The sequence below is a fragment of the Sus scrofa genome, chromosome 1 (genome assembly GCF_000003025.6).
Source record: "Sus scrofa isolate TJ Tabasco breed Duroc chromosome 1, Sscrofa11.1, whole genome shotgun sequence".
NCBI lineage: Eukaryota > Metazoa > Chordata > Mammalia > Artiodactyla > Suidae > Sus > Sus scrofa.
The window spans coordinates 36,359,502-36,379,235 of record NC_010443.5 but is presented as its reverse complement, the minus strand read 5'-3'; positions in this window follow the sequence as shown (position 1 = coordinate 36,379,235).

Below are 19,734 nucleotides of genomic sequence, written 5' to 3'. Positions count from 1 at the left end.
AGACTTTAAGACATTCTGATTGCCCATTTATCTCACTGGTTATGCTTCATTTATGCATTCTAAATACTTACTAAGCATCTTGTTTGTGGCAGGCACTTTTCCAAGAGCTGAGTAAAGAGTGTTGAAAAATAGAATAAGTCCCTGCCCTCTAGTTAGCTTTTGGATGGGGGATTCATTCTATGTACAAATAAATGTATAACATGTCAAGTATGAAAACCTTAAAGGGTAAAAATGAAGCTATGTAGGGAGTAGGGAGCACTGAGCCCGGGAGGGGATTAGTCTTATACATGATGGTCAGTTATGGCTTTAATGGGGAGGAGACATTTCAGCAGAGAACTTGAAGTAGCCAGTTATGTGGAGATCTGTGGGGACAGCAAGGTGAAGAAACTGATGTAGGCCTATGCTTGGCATGGTCAAAGGAGAGTGTAGAAAAGGGCAGAGGGAGGCAGGACACACAAAACCTTGTGGGCCATTTTAAGGGGATTGCATGAGTGACATGCAGAGTGATTGAAAGGGTGAGAGCAGAGGAATAAATGTGTTAAAAATTTTGTCTTTCCAAAGGTCTATTTTGGCTGCTTTGTGAGAATAAGTTGGAAGGAGCAAAAGTAGAAGCAGCAGGGAGACCAACTAGAAGAGTATTGAAAAAATAACTCTGTGTCAAAAATGACGGCTTAGATCAGGAGACATAATCAAATTCTGGTCATATTTTGACAGTAATGTTGATTTGTTCAGAGACTGGATTAAAATGCCAGAGAAAGAAAGCAATCAAGGATGCTGAAAGCTAGCAGGATGGCACTGTCCTTTACTAGAAAAAACTGATAGAGAAACATTCTGGGGTGGGAGAATGAGAAATTTGTCCTTTGACAACTTGTATTTGAGATCCCTACATATAAATGGAGATCTTGAGAAGGCAGTTGCTTATGAGTATCAAGATTAGAGGGAAGGTTCATGAATGGAAATGATGATTTGGGACTATTCAGACTGATTTTTTACTCGGTATGAATTTTTCTGCCAAGAGAGTGAGGTTAGAGGATTAAGTCTGTTTGTTAAAATATCAGGGAGATAAAGAGCAGTTAGTGCAGTAAGGAGAAGGAATGACCGGCAGGAAAGGGAGAGTGTGCTGTCTCAGAAGCCAAATGAAGAGAGAATTTTAAGAAATAAGTACTTAATCGGATTTGCCTTTTCATTTGTTTTCTTTTTTCTTTTTATTGAAGTATATTTGATTCATTTGCTTTTTAATCAAACACAATGCCAAGGGATTGGTTCAAAATGAACATCAAGATTATGTTGTTTAAGTGTAGTTACAAATTTTTAAAAATTGCCTAAAAGGAAATAATTAGTGAGAGATTTATTTATAGTGTTCTGTTCACAGAATGACTGTTTGCATTGAATTTTTTCCACATAATGGTTGGGTCTGAAAAGATTCTATGTAATTTTGCACTCTCATAAAGAAAGCAATATGGAAAAAGTCAATAATTCTGAAGACCATTTTTCCTAGAAAGTCATCATGGTGTAATATGAGGAACACAGGCTTTGGAGAAAGGGCAACCTAATTTCCACACACACACACTACCAGTGAGATCTTGGTCAAATTGCTTCACTTCTTTAAGGCGCACTCCCTTCCTCCTTAAAAATGGAGATATTAATACCTATCATCCAGGATTATCATGAAGATGAAATTTTAAAGTATCAGTAATTTGCCTAACACGTTGTAAATGCTTAATATTAATCTCTAAGTCACTAGGTATCTTTCAAATGGATACTTGAAAGAATTGCATTGCATATTAGCATTTTCTAGGTAGATGTTCAAATTGTCTTGACTCTGAACATGGGTTTAGTGACATGTACAGCTTCTTATAGCTAGTGGATTTAGCCCTTAAAAATTTTAACAAATGTTTCCTTTCTCCCAGTTTCAACTCTGGGCTAAACAAATAAGTAGAATACCTTCCCTTCCCTTTTTCTCACATAGCTGTTCTGACAAAGTCTACCAGCCCGAGGACAGTAACTGTATTCCTAAGACTTTGCTCAACTCTGCTGGAACATATGAGTAAGAATGATCTCCCCGAAACAGCTGTTATCTCCAAGTTGAGTGGAATTCTCTGCAGTGAATATATTTTAAACACATAAATAAAATGATTTTGTGGCCATTTTTAAAGTGCTCTGTGTGTATGCTCTCTAATCACTCTTTTGTGCAGACTCCAGTGAGTAAGGAATTCAAGTTAATCTATCTCATCTCAACCTCACAAAGCAATTTGAATTGAGATGATGGATCTATAATCTATTGCAAAATGAAAGAAAATTCATCTTCCAAAGAAACCTGTATAGAAAATTCAAATGAGAGGCCATTTGGTTTTTGTGGTGCTTTTTTATCCCTGGGGTGAATAAGTTCCATTGTCACCCAGACACTCTATTATTCATTTGGTGTCCCTGCCCTTTCCAGGCCCCATAGCACCGTCCAGCAGGGACTAGACCTGGATCTCTTCAGAGCTCATTAATTCAGAGCCTCTGTTAACTAGAGACAGAGCTTTGGATAAACTTAAAATGCTCTTTTCTAGCTCCTAAGAGGTTGGCCTTGCTGCTTCCAGAGTGCTTCAACTAAAGAGATCAAAGATAATGAAGCCAAAAAAAAATCTAAAGTGGACCTCAAGATGGAAGATAGAAATGTTCTCTTTCTAATGTGGGTTAGATGAGAAATTTTTTTAAAAAACTGAAACCTTTCATGGAAAAAGAGGCAATGGATAACTCTAGTCTTTGCCTCAGTAGCTTAATCTTTTGTTCCTCAATAGCTTAATTTGGAGTCTACACAGTTCGCCTGCCATGCATTCAAAAAGTAGAATGGATTACTGCATTTGGAAAAGAGGACTTTTGTTGTTGTTGTTGAGTAAAATGCAGTATTATTTAAACATATTTAAAAAATTATAATTAATGTATTATGATGAAAACATGGATTGAGGATTAATCCAAAGGAAGTATTTCATCAAGGAACAATGGGGTAATTCATTAGAGAATAAGGTGTGTCTCTTGATTACCAAATAAGAGGTCTGTGCCTTTCCTTAAATACTAAATAAAACTGAAATACAAATTTTACATTCATACCAGACAGATGGTTATTTAATTTAAAATGTGAATCTTTGCCACGTGCAAAACTCTGTACTAGACACTAGGGATTACAACAATGAATAAAAAATAATCTCTTCATAAAAAGAGCTCAGTTTCTGGTTGGCTTGGTCAAAGCCTCAAATGAACTAAGAGGAGAGGGACAAATTAACTGAACAAATCAGAATTAAGTGAATAAAATTAAAGTGCACAGAAGAAAAAGCAGTTATGGTTGATTGGTGATCATGAAAGGCTAATGCTATTGGAGTTGCATATTTTTAGTTAACAGCTGAATGAAGGTGTAAAGTTGTGAAAATCTTTCAGAAAATGCAGAATGAAGTTGAGTAGGGTATACGGACAAATGAAATAAGAAAAGAGGTGCAATCATAACCTACATATGTGAATGCTAACTGAGGAGTTTGGGCTTTACCCTCCATAAACTTGGCAAGATATTTTTGGTAGGGATGTATCCAGTTATGCTTAAGAAGAGATTGTTAGGACCTGTATGAATTCATCAGTGGAAATGTAATTTTCCATGTTAGACCTGAAGGATGAATTGTAGATAATTTTTTTTTTTTATATTGGTTCAGTCTGCTTTGAATTCTTTCTTCCTCTTAAAATTTCAAACCGAATTTAATATTCTTTCCTAACATTTAAAAATCCTTCTGCTCCCAATAGGGGTAGGAATACCATTGGCATACTGTTCTACAGAGTGTTCAGACATGCTTGGCATCTTGTCAGCATTTGACTGATTCCACCGCCTCTGTCTTACCCAGTTTGGCTCACTGATTTTTCCACCAAGAGGATATCCTACCCTTCATTCTCAATACATGCTGAAATAAAACAAATTTCTTAATCCACATTTCCTCTATTCTGCTAAAGTTCGGTATTTGGGGGTTTTGTGTTGATTACTGGGCTCTCTGTCTGCCAACCATACTCACAATCCCATGCCCTATGATGGCACTGACCCAGCAAGAGTCCTGACAGCCGCTCTTTCTGTCACTCCTCCCTGCTAGTCTTGAAATTAGAAACCTACTCTTGAACCCTATACCAATGTCCATGCCCTTGCCACCTACAAAGAGATCGGGTTTGTAATTCTTGCTCAAATCCCTTTGCTAAGTGTTATCTGATTACATCCACAGCCTATCTTGGTAGCTGGGAGAGTTCTCTGACCTTGTTTACCTAATTAGTAATATCTCTTGCCAACTCTCAAATCTCTCTTCCTTCATGTATCTTTCCATTGTTGCCAGGGGCCATTGTGCTTCATATAGAAGTGCCCATTATTAGCAATCAGTGCAACACTAAAATCTCCTGAAATATGGAAAACTGCTAATTCTTCAATCAAAAATCCAAAATATGGGAGTTCCCGTCATGGCGCAGTGGTTAACGAATCCGACTAGGAACCATGAGGTTGCGGATTCGATCCCTGGCCTTGCTCAGTGGGTTAACAATCCGGCGTTGCTGTGAGCTGTGGTGTAGGTTGCAGACGCGGCTCGGATCCCGCGGTGCTGTGGCCCTGGCATAGGCTGGTGGTTACAGCTCCGATTCAACCCCTAGCCTGGGAACCTCCCATATGCTGCGGGAGCGGCCCTAGAAATGGCAAAAAGACAAAAGACAAAAAAAAAAAAAAAAAAAGAAAATCCAGAATATGAACTTTTGCCCTACATGAGTTAACGTATGATCAAACCCTGTTTAGTCTGCATTTAGATTCAAAGGAATCAGAAGGCTAATGCTTTCTCTAACTCAAACAAGCAAGTAAACATCTGCACTTCTATGTTCTATAACAGGCTCTGTGTTGAGGTGACTTATTTCTCCTCATGTCCTGTCATCACCTTACTTCCCAGCCACAGTTCAAATTGTACTTAATCACTTGAACATGCCTGGAATGCAAACAGGAAGAGAAGGAAAACAGGTCAATTGATTGTTGATTGGTCTGCTGGCTAATCCCTAGCAAAAGAAAAGCCTCTCCCACCTTATAGGTATTTAATTTACTCAGCCAAAAGTCAGAGGAAAGGCAAAAAGGAGAGTATACTGAAGGAAAACAAAAGTTAAGAATTTTTTTGACCTTTTATCTTCATTGTGTTTTCTCTCTGTTGTTGCTAACTACTGATTTGAGGATCTTAAATTCTACAATGTACTAACCAAGGGTTGCAATTTCCAGACTTGGAGGATCACGGATTCCCTCCCAGGCCCCTGGAATGAGGATGTCCCACTGGTGGTGCCCTGGAATCTGTGTTTTTAGTAAGTTCCTCAGGTGACACAAATGGTTGTTATAGCAGGAAGTACCGTGTCAATACACAGTACAGATATATTGAAGTTATATTAATTTGTATTAGATAGTTTAAGTGCTGGCTTCTTCTTCTTCTTTTTTTTTTTTTTTTTTTTTTTTGTCTTTTTGCCATTTCTTGGGCCACTCCTGCAGCATATGGAGGTTCCCAGGCTAGGGTTGAATCGGAGCTGTAGCCACCGGCCTATGCCAAAGCCACAGCAATGCCAGATCTGAGCTGCATCTGCAACCTACACCACAGCTCAAGGCAACGCCGGATCCTTAACCCACTGAGCAAGGTCAGGGATCGAACCTGTAACCTCATGGTTCCTAGTCAGATTCATCAACCACTGAGCCACGACAGAAACTCCTTTTTTTTTTTTAGATGTTTCTGTTATAAGCAGGATACTTTTCACAGACAAATCAATTGTGTTGATTGTTAATTTGATTTTAAGTCATATTTTCTACTTCTTGAGACAAAAATAAATAATTAGAAAGTCTGAGGTTAGGAGTGAGAGAAGTTAATGGGGAACATGAGAAAATCTGATGAGGGAGCAATAAGTGAGATTTGCTAGCATTTGCAGAAACCAGAAAGGTGGTATTTCTTTATTTTTCTTTAAAATAATGGGTTTTAGGGGAATTGGTAAAACAGTAACTTTACCTTTAAGTGATTACAACTATTATTATAATTTGCACATGTTGTAAACAGAATATTCGGGCTTTGTCTCAAAGGAAAAGTCAATCTCATTGTCCTAATGGTAGTCATTTTCATAGTTTTTAAATAATTCTAATTAAACAATATAAAACTGAAAAGCCCTGATAGAAATTTCAGAAGACACTGTTTGTTCACTGATCTCAGCAGGCACAGAACCAGGAGAGAAGAGGACAGGGAAGTAGCAGTTAGGGTGAAAGGAGAAAAGGTTCAGCAAAAATTGACCTCTGAACAATGGAAGTTTCCCTGAACACTATTTGAAAAATTCGGCTCAAAACCTGTCCTGGTGAGTCATTAAAGGTCAGTAACACAACCTAAAAGGATGAAGAGAACAACTCCTCCAGACTAGGCCATGTATCATGTAATACAAAAGAGGGAAAAAAATATTCCCACTGACCTGGGCCCTGGTTTATAAAAAATACAGCACAAATGAACCTATCTACAAAATAGAAACGGATTCACGGACATAGAAAATAGACATGTGGTTACCAAGAGGGAGGGGGGAAGGAGTAAGATGGATGGGATTTGGGTTGGTAGGTGCAAACTATCACATTTAGATTGGATAAGCAATGAGGTCCTACTGTCTAGGCAGGGAACTATATCCAGTCTCTTGGGATAAACCATGATGGAAGATAATATGAGAAAAAGAATATATATATATATATATATATATATATATATGTATGACTAAGTCACTCTGCTCTATTGTAGAAATCGACACAACACTGTAAATCAACCACACTCTAATAAAAAAACAAAAAACCATAGTTTTAAGTCGTCTCACTGAAAAAGCCCAAGTTACATAGGTTATCCACTGTCATACCTAAACACTCCCAGACAAATGCAAACCAAACAAGATTAAGCTCAATTTTGATCACCAGAGGGGCATTTAAGGCCTGCCTAATGATCTTATTCTAGTTCTTCACAGTCCTTGCTACATGATAAATCTCCCATCTATTTAATTTCAATCGTCTCCTTAGAGAATTAGCTTATTTTTTTCCTCCTACTCCCTTAGTGAGATGGAGAACAGCTGGTCAGCCTCTCTCTCAATGATATTTATGACTATACCATTTCTTTTTAAAATTCAAGAACTCTAAGAAAAAGTTTTTAGAAACTTCCACCTCTATTCAATTCCTTTTTTGGGGGGAGGTATATTTATAACACTTATTTAATGGAGCTGAATGGATAGACTTATACAAGAATGTTTATCATCTCTGGTTTGTTGTACTTATCTAAACCTCAACATATTAGGAAAGCGATTAGAAATATGTGCAATCTTTTTGAATTGCCTTTTAATTATTAATATTAATGATTTAAAAGGCCTGTGGAGTCCAAACATTAGGCAGTCAGCCCATCTGTTGCACACTTGAATTTCTTATTGGGTACACAGAGTTTCTACGCAAATTGTTTCTGTCATTTTGAAATACAATGAACAGATCATCAGCCTCATTCTCTTCTTTTTCTCTCACAATTTCCATTCCTTTTATTTTCTCTGGTAACATAACTACTTTCCTAAAAACTTTATCACTTAAGAATTCACTAGTTCTTTCCTCCTTACCTTATGCTTTTAGGAGAAGCCTACTTATCATATCTCTTTACTCTATAATAATAATACTGCCTAAATTTAGCACATAAACAAACATTGAAAATAAAATTATAGCATCCTCTGTAGTGATTAAGGAAAATAAAGGGAACCTGGAATTAACTTCAGCCATCAGGTGTCCAAGAACACGCCCTTACACTACTCCCTGGGAAACATACAACTACTTCTGAACTTACAAAGATGAGTGTGGAGATTTCGTCCTTTCCTTTCTCTCTTTCTCTGTTCCATTAATACACAAATATTTTCCTGGGGGAATGAGGGTACAAGGGAATAGGGGAATTTTTATTTCCTTGAGTAATGGGACCACGTGAGGGGAAAGAACTACAGCTCGGTCTGGCCTTAGAATTGATTGAATCTCAGATTGCACAAGAAAAGCAAATGAAACCACCTGAGGTAAACAGTTGCCTATTTGGTGTTGTCAGGCAGGGTGCTGTGGCTGTGTCAAGTTTGGTTCTAAGGTTTCCAGTATGAGAGAGTGGGTGACAGCAGCTTTGTATGAGTGACAAGAAACTACCTGGAGGGGCTGCCTGTTTGGCCAACGCTCCCTTGAAGAATTTTAATTTAGGGTGAAATTGGAAATTAATGTATGGTGGTTCTATTCTGATACCTTAATGAGTGGTATCAAATGAATGGTGTGCTAAATTTTCTAAATTGTATCCCTGCCTGAACACAATAGGACATCATGCTGTACTGAGGATTTTTCCCCTCCTCCAAATGGTAATTTAGGAAATGAGCCATAAACTCTATGTGCCCAAGTGTACCATAAAAAGCCCATTAACTAAGGTGCAAGTGAAATGGATCTGACTACCTTGTGTCTAGCATGCCATCTCAAAAGGTGCCACTTAATAGCATTCCTGACATCACCTTAAGCCCCCAATGAGAAGGGGAAATGAGAGGAAGGGGGAGATTTTCTCCCCCACTTTTAGTAAATCAAGCAGCGTTTTGTCTAAAGCAAAGCAAAGTCAGGATTGAAAAAAAAGCAACAACATGATATATCTTGGTCTTCTTCCAGCATCAGTGAGAGTTCTCGCCAAAAAGCAAGAAACAGTATCTGAAATGTTTGAAAGGCAAGGGGCTGTGCCAGCCCTCATCCACAAGGTTACTTGAGATGGAGATGAGGAATTCCTGAATGATTGGCATGACTTTTTGCCATTGTCAGTAAGGGTTAGAGAGCTCACTTGATATGCCTGGCCATTTTATCCAGTGCCAGAAAGGCAGCCTTTCTCTACCGATGAGAGTGTTTAAGGTCTGTATAACATAGCTAAGCAAAGATTGGCTCTAAAAGCAACAAGAAATTTAGTTAAATTTGCTTGACAACAGCCATTGGACCTAAGCCCAGGCCATGGATCCTGTGCCAGTCATCACACAATTTGGTCGTGATCATCTCTCCCTCAGGTTCAGTGGAACCTCTCTGAATAGGTCCCACAAAATGCAACATTTGGACATGGCCAAGTCCTCTTCAAAGTGGCAGACACGGAGCTGGAGGAGTATGGTACGGACCTCGTCCTATCTGATAGCAAAGCTGGTTCATTTATACTCTGAACCTTGGCTCTTTTCAGGCTCCAAAGGAGAACAGAGGAAGAGTAATCTAGGACAGGGTCAAGAAGAGTGTATATATTTTGCACACCGGCTCACATCTCTTGCCTTCTATGTGAGTACAAAGCAGAGTGGGGCTATAAAAAATAGGGAACAGTGGATATTTATGACTCAGTCAGATATACTTTACCCTTTCTTCCCTACTACTCTCCACCAATCTGAAGAGGAAAAAAACCTGAAAATACAGGGTTTTAATCCGAGAAATGCTTTTCCAGGGCCTTCTACTCTGTGGACTGGTAAATAGATCATCTCCTTGGGAAGTACACTAATTCTTCCAGGTAACTGAAATACCCATTTCAAGTTCATATCCTCTATCTGGTGTAACCCATGGCCCTGAACTGTGGCCTGTCTGATTCATTATTGCATTCAACACATTCCTTATATAAAGGACCAGGAGGTGAGCTAAGCTCTAGGGATAAGGCGGTGTTATCACATTAAGTAACTGTTTAAGAAACTATGTAGCTTTACAAAGGTGGACATCTCAAACAAATGGAAAACAATGTTTCATTTTTCTTTTCTTCTTTCCTTTTTTGTTCTTTCTTTTTGGGGGAGTATTTTTATTTTTAAGGAAAGATTCTCAGGCTACACATGGTTTTAAACAATAGACTAAGACTTTATTCTATAGGCAGTGTGATGTAGGGTCTAGCAAAGGCAATGTTAATTTTGAGGTCAATTTCATTGCCATAAAAATAATTGTGCAACGTATTATTTGGAGTTCATAGCCTCAGAATATTTGGAAATGATCACAGAGAAAATCAATCCAACTTTCTCAATTTAGAGATGAAAAAATTGAGACCCAGAGAGATTAAATTGAAACTTTGGGTTAAAGGTGGTGAGTTGAATGCACCAGAAAACCCACTTCTTTCTAGGAAAGAATACACAAAGAAAAAGAATATAAGAAAAAGGGAAACAGTATTCAGAAGGCTAGGAAGCAGAAGGCTGAGTGATAACAGACTTAGAAATTTTGGAAAATGATGCTAACCAGCAGGGGATAAAGTGGAGAAGCAACTGGATTTACATCTCAGCACCTCCCAAAGCTGAGGGATTGGTGGGGTGAGGTACCACTCTATGTGAAGATGACTGTGGAGATAGAAGCCCATAGTGTTCCCTGATGGTTCAGTGGGTTAAGAACTGACGTTGGCACTGCTGTGGTTCTGGTTGTTGTTATGGCACAGGTTTGACCCCTGTTCTAGGAACTTCTGCGTGCCACAGGCATAGCTCGGCTGGGGTGCGGGGGGGGGGGGGGGGAGCAAAAACAAAAAACCAGAAGGTAACTCCATTGTCATCTCCACATATGAGGCATGGGTTTAAAAAGATCAAATACATGGATAGTTCAAAGGGATAACTGGGACATGAGCCTTGAAATTTGACTTAATTGTACTACAGGTTTTTTTTTTTTTTAATGTGTTTATGTATAATGTGTGAGAGAGAGGGAGAGACAGATGGATTCTTTTTTTTTTTTTTTTTTTTTTTTTGCCATTTCTTGGGCCGCTCCCGCGGCATATGGAGGTTCCCAGACTAGGGGTCGAATCGGAGCTGTAGCCGCTGGCCTACGCCAGAGCCACAGCAACGCGGGATCCGAGCCGCGTCTGCAGCCTACACCACAGCTCACGGCAACGCCGGATCCTTAACCCACTGAGCAACGGCAGGGATCAAACCCGCAACCTCATGGTTCCCAGTCAGATTCGTTAACCACTGCGCCACGATGGGAACTCTGAGACAGATTGATTCTTAACAATGTATTAGACACTAATAAAAAAACTGGAGTTCCCGTCACAGATTGATTCTTAACAATGTATTAGACACTAATAAAAAAACTGGAGTTCCCGTCACAGATTGATTCTTAACAATGTATTAGACACTAATAAAAAAACTGGAGTTCCCGTCGTGGCGCAGTGGTTAACGAATCTGACTAGGAACCATGAGGTTGCGGGTTTGATCCCTGCCGTTGCTCAGTGGGTTAAGGATCCGGCGTTGCCGTGAGCTGTGGTGTAGGCTGCAGACGCGGCTCGGATCCCGCGTTGCTGTGGCTCTGGCGTAGGCCAGCGGCTACAGCTCCGATTCGACCCCTAGTCTGGGAACCTCCATATGCCGCGGGAGCGGCCCAAGAAATGGCGAAAAGACCAAAAAAAAACAAAAAAAAAAAAACAAAAAAAAAACCTGATCATAATTCATCTCAAAAGTCATCATGGAACTGAGTCATTATATGGAAATTAAAAAGAAATCCCTGTTCTACTACTTATATATTACTTGAAAAAAACTGGTGGACATCATAGGGATGATATTTTCTTTTCATTTCACTATGGCTTGATTTCGAGGCTGTTTTTTTCTTGCTAGATCATGGAGCTCTTGGAAGAGAACTAATTTATGTACCAATGGAGGGAACTCTGAAAATTGAGCAGCCTACCACAAGCTGTGGTTACATCATGTGAGTTACAAGGCCCCCCCAGGAGAAAAGAGCCAAGTCTACTTTTGGACTCACAAGTTTCAGGGCTGTAATGCTCACACTAAGAGGTGAGAGGAAGACTGTTTCAGCACTGGAGAGTTCATTCTAATTTCCTCACAGAAGAGACTAAATATATAAATAGAAAAAAAGAGTTACTTACAAGATATTTTTTTAAAAAGTGGAATATTTAAAGACTAGAAAATGGTCTTTACACTTAAAGGGAAAATGTTATCATTATGGAAAAATAATTCCTCCCTTATCCCATGACCATACCCAAATTCTAGAATTTAAAAATAAAACAGGAGGAGAGTTCCCATTGTGGTTCAGGGGAAATGAACGCTGACTAGTAACCATAAGGATGTGGATTTGGTTCCTGACCCAGGAACTTCCATGTGCCACACCTACAGCCCTAAATAAAATAAAATAAACTAAAAAGTGCAATAGTGTATTTAAAATAACTAAATAAATAAGTGAAACAGTGTTCTTTCTGTGGGGCCATGAGTTAGGAATCCAACTACTATGGCTCAGGTCACTGTGGAGGTGCAGGTTTGATCCTCACCCAGCCCAGTGGGTTAAGGATCCAGCATTGCCACAGCTGCAGCATCATAGGTGAATCCCTCACTCAGGATATTGTGCAACCACAAAAAAATTTTAAAAGTAAAAAAATAAATAAAACACATAGAAATCAAGATAGCAGGGAAGAATAGAGGGGGAAGCAGGGCAAGGGAGCAGAGATCAGTGATTCTGACAGGAGCAGAACAGAACCATTTCCTGAAGTCCCTGAGAAAACTGAGCAGACAATCTGTGCTCTCAAGGGAAATTTAGAAGATATATAGGGAAGGAAAAAGATTTTGTATTTGTGTGTGGGGATGGGATATGAGGAGAGAGAAGATATTAAACAAAGATGATATAATGGGGACTCAGAATCAAATTCTACATCTGTCATCCATACAATTTGTAGATTTAGGGTGTGCCCATTCACAGTGTATGCTTTCCATAGTCTGAGATTTATGCCTGTTGTCCTGGCTTAATTATTAATAGTATCCTCTTCACTTTCAAAAGTGTCTTGGTGAGGAAAATAAATTATTGTCCCAGGGCCCTTAGGGTTGAGCAGAGATAGTTAGAGTATCTTTGGAAGAAATGAGCTGGAAGACGTGGTTAAAGAAGATAGAGCTCTCATCGAAGACCATTTAAAGGAAATTTCATGGTTCTGTTCTCTGAGGACCAAGAAATAAAATAATGAAGCATGGATTTAAAAATGTGTGTGTTCTAAGAAAATATTTAACTGATATCACTCTGGAGTAAAGTAAAAGTTCAGTAATAGTGATCTAGCTTATAATTCTCAGGATCATTATTCTTTACTAGACTGTATCTTAGCTCTTGCAACGATCTTAAAACACTCCATGGAGTAACTATTTAACTATAATTTCTCTTTTGCATTTTGATTTTATTAAGATGGAATTTTAGCTCATGGTCATGACATGGGATAAAAATCCAAAATTTCTTATTTATACTTTTTTTCTTAACATTATTACTAGTTTCTATGTAAGATTATGTCTTTATTATATCCACTAGTAAATCAGATGATTGTATCTCATACCACAGAAGCACTAGAAAAAAAAATTATCTTTTAAAGTCTTGCCTAGGAGTTCTGTGACGCAGCAAGTTAAGAATCCAGCGTTGTCACTGCAGGCACTAGGGCTGCTGCTGGGGCTCAGGTTTGAACCCTGGCCTGGGCACTTCTGCATGCTGCAGGCATGGCCAGTAATAAATACATAAATAAAAATAATAAAGTCTATGGCTAAGGTCAGAACTCTAATTATATAATAATTAACGCAGATAAATGTATAATCTAAAAGAAATTACTAGATATATCATTCATTACTTTCTGCTTTGGACTTTAGCCAGAATTTGGTCTGCCGTTGAAGTGCTCATATTAGTGTATCTAACTTGTTTTTTTTACCTGGTACAGCCCCCATTTTGGAGTTGAAAAATCCCACATCTAGGGAAACCTCTCAGTTCTGGACAAACTGAAACAATTGGTTACCTTATTTCATATGGTCAGATTATTACAAAAGGATCTGTAAAGCGTGTTAGCGTTTAAAAAAACCAAAAAACAAAAAACGAGTTTTTACAAAAATCCGAACACTTACTGATGTCCTAAAACAATGAAAATGCATTTCTTTGATTTGGTAAGTTTTAGTTTGTGGTTTGTAAGCAGCATCAGAACCAGAGGTGCCAAAAATCTTTATAAAAGGCCATCCTTATGTAGTTCCGAGCCAGGTCCAGTAAGAAAGCCAGAAATGTCTGGGCCAATTCTGAAGACTTTAAAAGGTTCAGATAGTTCGGATAAGCTTTGGACAAGCAGCCAAATTCTGGAAGCATATCTGAACTGCTTCCAAATCACAAACCTTTTGAGGTTTGCTTCTCTGTAGTCCAAAGCCACTGCAAAAGCTGACAGCCTCTTCACAGCTTTACATGAGCAATAATGACTATGAGATTATCGAAGGTTCCAAGTCACGCCATTCCCTCATTGTTTGGATAACAGAGTTCAGGGGTACTGAGGATAATCTCACTAGAGAGACAGAGACCAAATTTTACTTATCGTTCTACTGTTCACTTCCTTTTTAGCTAATTAAACCTTGGTTCTTCACAGGAAATACAACTTTGCAACCTCCATAATGGTTTGGCTTGGTCATATTGTATATATCTTTTTCCGGTTTGTCTGGAAAAACAGGAAAAGAGAGGTGCCAGTGTGGGAATCCAGAAGAGAGGGTTATCTTTTAAATTAGCAGATTTTTCATTTGCACGTGGCCAGGGCTGGCTGGGCCACTGGGTCAATAAGGATGCCTGCCCTGGAGTCTGGAAGTCTCCCTTTCTCTCTAAAGGGAGGGGAGAGGGGCGTGAGGAAAAATTAGGAAGAATTTTTAGAACTACACATAGGCCACTTTTATGGATGCCCCACAGGTTCTAACATGTGGCCCTGAATAAGCCTAATAAGCCACTTAGAAGACAATGGAGTGTGTAGTATGAGGAAGAGATTAATAAGACAACCTCATGTTCAGTTTTAGTCGAATTTAAGCCCTATGAGAAGCCTCTTTTGCTGTCACTTGATGGAGAATCTGAACCTGTGCTCACAAGTAACCCCTTAGTGTTTTTTGTCTACTCAAAGATGAACGGAGTGGACAAAGGGCAGATATTGTGGGACCAGACCTTCTGTAAAGTCACACACAGAATCGTGAGTTGTGTTTTGAAATAATCTGTAAAAATTCTTTTTGTTTCTGATATATTTCTTTTTAAAAAGCGAGGAGTGGAGAAAGTTGACAAAAAGCTAGATTTAATAAATGCGTTTTCATACAATTAACACATTTAATCTATCACTTGGAATTTTACATATGGAATCCAGTAAAAATTAACAAATGTTCATACAAGACAACAAACTGCCAAGTGATGTGCTAATTAAACAGATTTGATGGAATAAATATGCTAAAATTAGACAGGAACTCAGCTGGAATTAGTACCTTTTTAAAATTTCTGTACTTTGGACAATCGTGTGAATCTTGTATCCACAACAGTAAATCAGGGTTTCTTGTAGTTTTTGATGTAGTTGGTGACTAAAACTATTTTTACTTGTTTTTTTGTGGTGTTTAAGCTTGGAAACAATGATATCTCAAAAGAAAATCATCTTATTTTTTGCAATGAATGAATTTTGGAAGTCTTAAAGCAGCTTATTGCAAATTAAATAGCAGATAGCTATTTGAAAGATTTTTTTTTAGCAACTTCTGTTATAAAATAAATACTTCTTTTAGGACATTCCTGATCACTTCCTAATTTGCATTTTAAAAAATAAATATTAATTTTTATGTACTGGATTTATTAAGAAGGAGCCAAATTTAAATGACTCTAAAAGTTTAGAGATTGTTGTCTCATAGACTTAAGAAAATAGTTTGGTGTCTTAATGACAATAACAAAAATAGCATCTAGTTAAGAATTTAGGTCTAACACAGTGCTTAAAACCACAAGGTAACATTATTTTAAAATAAGAATGTGCAAGAATTTAGATACCTAGATGGTTTCTGTAGTACAGAAAAAAGAAAAAAAATCAGTCTGTGGGACTCATGAAAGAGAACAGGACATTGTATAATAAATCTCAAGGTCAAGAGAATGAGTAATGTCGGATTAAACACCAAACCTCAGTGACTAACAATTAAGAGTCAGAGATTTTTGAATCTTAGTGATGTTAACTGTAATACTTGGAAATTTAAGTTTATTTTTCCCAAATATAAGCATCAATAATTATAAATATTGATGGGTTGTAGGTTGCATGAATTAAATACGTTTTTAATACTAATACTAATTTTAACTGGAGTGCTTCCATAAGGGGTAATAGAGCTTTTTTTTTCATCTTTCAAGGTTTTTTTTATTATTATTAAAGTATATTTGATTTACAATGTTGTGCTAATTTCTGCTGTACAGCAAAGTGACCCAGTCATACATATATATGTTCTTCTATTTCCCCTACTATTTTCCATCATGTTCTATCCCAAGAGATTGGATATAGATCCCTGTGCTGTACAGAGGGATGGCAGGGGAACATGAGAGGAAGATCTTATTCCAATTAGGATATTTTTATTTTTCCAATGAACAGTGGATGTAAAGGTTCCTAACAGGGAGTAAAAATGGAGGTGTAAGAGGGCCCCTTCATAAATATTCCTTTTGGCTGGAGAAATTTTTTTTTTTTTGTCTGTTTAGGGCCATGCTTGTGGCATATAGAGGTTCCTAGGCTGGGGGTCTAGCTGTAGCCATTGGCCACAACAACGTGGGATCTGAGCTGTGTCTGGGATTGGCTGGACAAATCTAATATGGGTTATGGTTGTTGCTAGAAACAGTAAAATGGTGATGTGCCCATTCCATTTCTTCATCTCCTCTCCCTAATTTTCAGATGTTCCACTGTTTCAGTACTCCTCCCACTGCTCTGACCTCAGATAGCAATCCACAGGATGGAGCATGCAAGGAATGCACACCTCTCACTGAATTTGAGTTTTCTCCACAATTGGTATTTCAGTTAAAGTGTTAATGGCCAATCATGGGTCCCCTTTCTAATACTGTGTCCTGGAACAATCATACAGCCAGGAAGACATTTTGGGATAGAGGAAGAAGAAAGCAAAGGAAAGGGTTGGGAAGAGGACAAATTTTTTGCTCCCCTTAAGCTGCAACACATGATAGGGACAAGGCTGACTCTCTGTTAGAATCATTAAATGTTAGAGCTAAAGGAAACAAAGATATTTTGTGATTCAACCTATTCGTTTTAGAATTGATGAAACTGAAACCTGGAAAGGTGAAGCAATTTTGTCCAGAGTCACAAAAATAAGTTAATGGTTGAACAGGGAAGAGACTCAGGCCCCCTGAAATCTAGTCTATACCTGTGTGCTGCACAGGACGTTTGTGCTGTTTTAACTGTTTTGAGGATTTAATTTCCAGGAAAATTTCATCCTGGTTCGATTCTCCATACAGGTTTTAACAAATTCAGATTGCTGTTAGAATTCAATAGACATACCTCCTCCCTCCCCTGCTCTCTCCCTCCCCCACCCACCTCATCTTCCTCTCTCTTTTGGTTATTATTATATAATTTTAATATAGAAATGCTCATCCCTGAATATTGTTTGTTCTACCCAATGGTAAGGCTATTAAAGCAATATTATTTGTGTAATGTGGTTAAATTTATTATTTATAAAAGGAAATAATTATATAAAATAAAATAATGCTTTAATTACAATTATGTTTATTATTGTATTATAGATATTGTTCTATATAATATATATATTATTTAGTATAATTATATGGTTTGTATCATCCCTTTGAATTGTATTTTCCCATTTAAAATCAGTGAATATCTATTAAAATATATTTTGTAATGTAACTCAATGAACCCCCAATGCATATAAATATATAATGGCTAGAGTGTTAAAATGTAAGCTTATTCCTATTTCTCCCACTCTTCCTCTCTTACTCCAGACTTTTGAAAGTTTATTCAGCTGTTTTTGATGTTTTAAACCACTCTTTCTAGCCATCTGTTGAATTTTTTTTCTTTTATGAAAATAGACTGAACCTATACACACAGCATTTGGGTAAAATAATTATTTTGACTTCTTGTTGATTGCATGTAAAGAGAATTTAGGCTTCAAATTTAATAAGCATATCAGGAATATTCATTCTCACCATCCACCAGACAACGGTTTGAATTTCGTATGACTGTTTTCTTTACCCTTTCTGTGCAGACAGCATTATTCACTATAAGCACCATTAAAGAACCAAGTGTCAATGAACCCAGCAGTGAACTGACAGTTACTTAAACAGCACATGATCCAAAGCTGTTTGAGGAATGCCAAATGCTTCTTTTTTTCAACACGTTCATTTCATCCAAGGGGGAAAAAAAATCATTTTATTTAAAGATTTATATTTATGAATATATTATGAATGTTCTGGATGTTCCCTGTAATGTTTTATGAAAGATACAGATGCCTTTCCAAGAATCATGAAGCAAGCCGGCTGGCCAAGGAGACAGTTTGGCCCTTCGTGGGCAGGTCCAATGATGGAAGGAGTCGGCCGGGCTCGGGAGAGGGATTACGCTTGCTTGACAATGGGATCTGCTGATCTTCTACCTGACAGCGTTCTGTGGTGTCTCCCTCTCAGCTCTTCCCAGATGGGCAGTGGGGAGAGACCAGCTGCTTGGGAACATAATCAGGAGGATTGTTTCTAGGAGCCCTTCCCAACAATCCAGGTTGGAGGCCAAGCACCTGAGACCGTTGTTAGCCAAGAAGCACGTCTCCTGCTCTCTGGTGAACTGCTCTCTGGAGCTGGCTGAAAGGAGAAGGCCAAGGACAGCAGAAGACTGTCCCAGGGAGAGAGAGAGATAGACCCCAGGGAGGGGAGCTGAAGAGGTTCCAGGTTCTACAACACGTCTTAGGGCCTGCATAGTTATCTGTCATCCCAGTGGAAATGGATATGCTGTCACTGAGGCTCTTGTAATTTTAATTTTTGCTCACTTCTTTCACTTCCTGGCTTGATTGGCTGCCTTGGTTAAAGCACATGGCTAAATAAGTTAAGAGGATAACAAGTTATGACTTGTTCCTAGAAGGACCTCTGAGCAGCATTGCCCAGAGAAAACCGTCGCATCTATATATACGTCATAAGTCAGAACCCCTAAACCAGGACAACTTTCTTCAATGTCATGTGCTTGGTCAGGCGAGTAAACAGGGAAAAGATGTTAAAAGGCTAAACATGAGACCCTGCTCATCCTGGAGAAGACAATTTAGTGTGTGTTTTTATGATGGTAGGTAAATCCCATTTTGCTCTCTAAAACCACCAAACAATTCTCCAATTCTCAGCAGACCTATTTATAAGTGACCTACAAATCTAACTCAATTCTGACACATCTACTGGGAGATAACATCAGATCCCACAAGTTAAGTCTCAGTCAAACAAAACCACCTCCAATTCAGGTGCCAATTGCCAGTCTAGGTTGTTACCTGTACTTCTCACAGACTGGCTATAAATTGGAGGTTCCCCTGACCCCCTCTTAGGGTTCTATCAGTTTGCTTGGACAACTCACAGAACTCAGGAACCAGTTTGCTTCCTAGATAACCAGGTTATTGCAGAGGATATTAAAGGATACACATGAACTGCCAGATGAAGAGATATATAGGGCAAAGTCTAGAAGGGTCCTGAAGACAGGAGCTTCTGTCCCTATGGAGTTTGGAGTGTGTCAACCTGGAAGCTCACTGAACCCTGCCATTCAGCAATTTTTATTGAAGCTTCATTATATAGGCTTGATTGATTACATTACTGGCCATTGGTAATTGAACTCAATCTCCAGCCCCTCTTCCCTCCTTGGAAATGTTAATGTGGTGGTAGGAAAGTTTCAACCCTCTAATCATATGGTTGGTTCCCTTGGCAACCAGCGTCCATCATTAAGTTACCTAGAGGCTTTCCAAAGAGGCTTTTTATAAACAGCA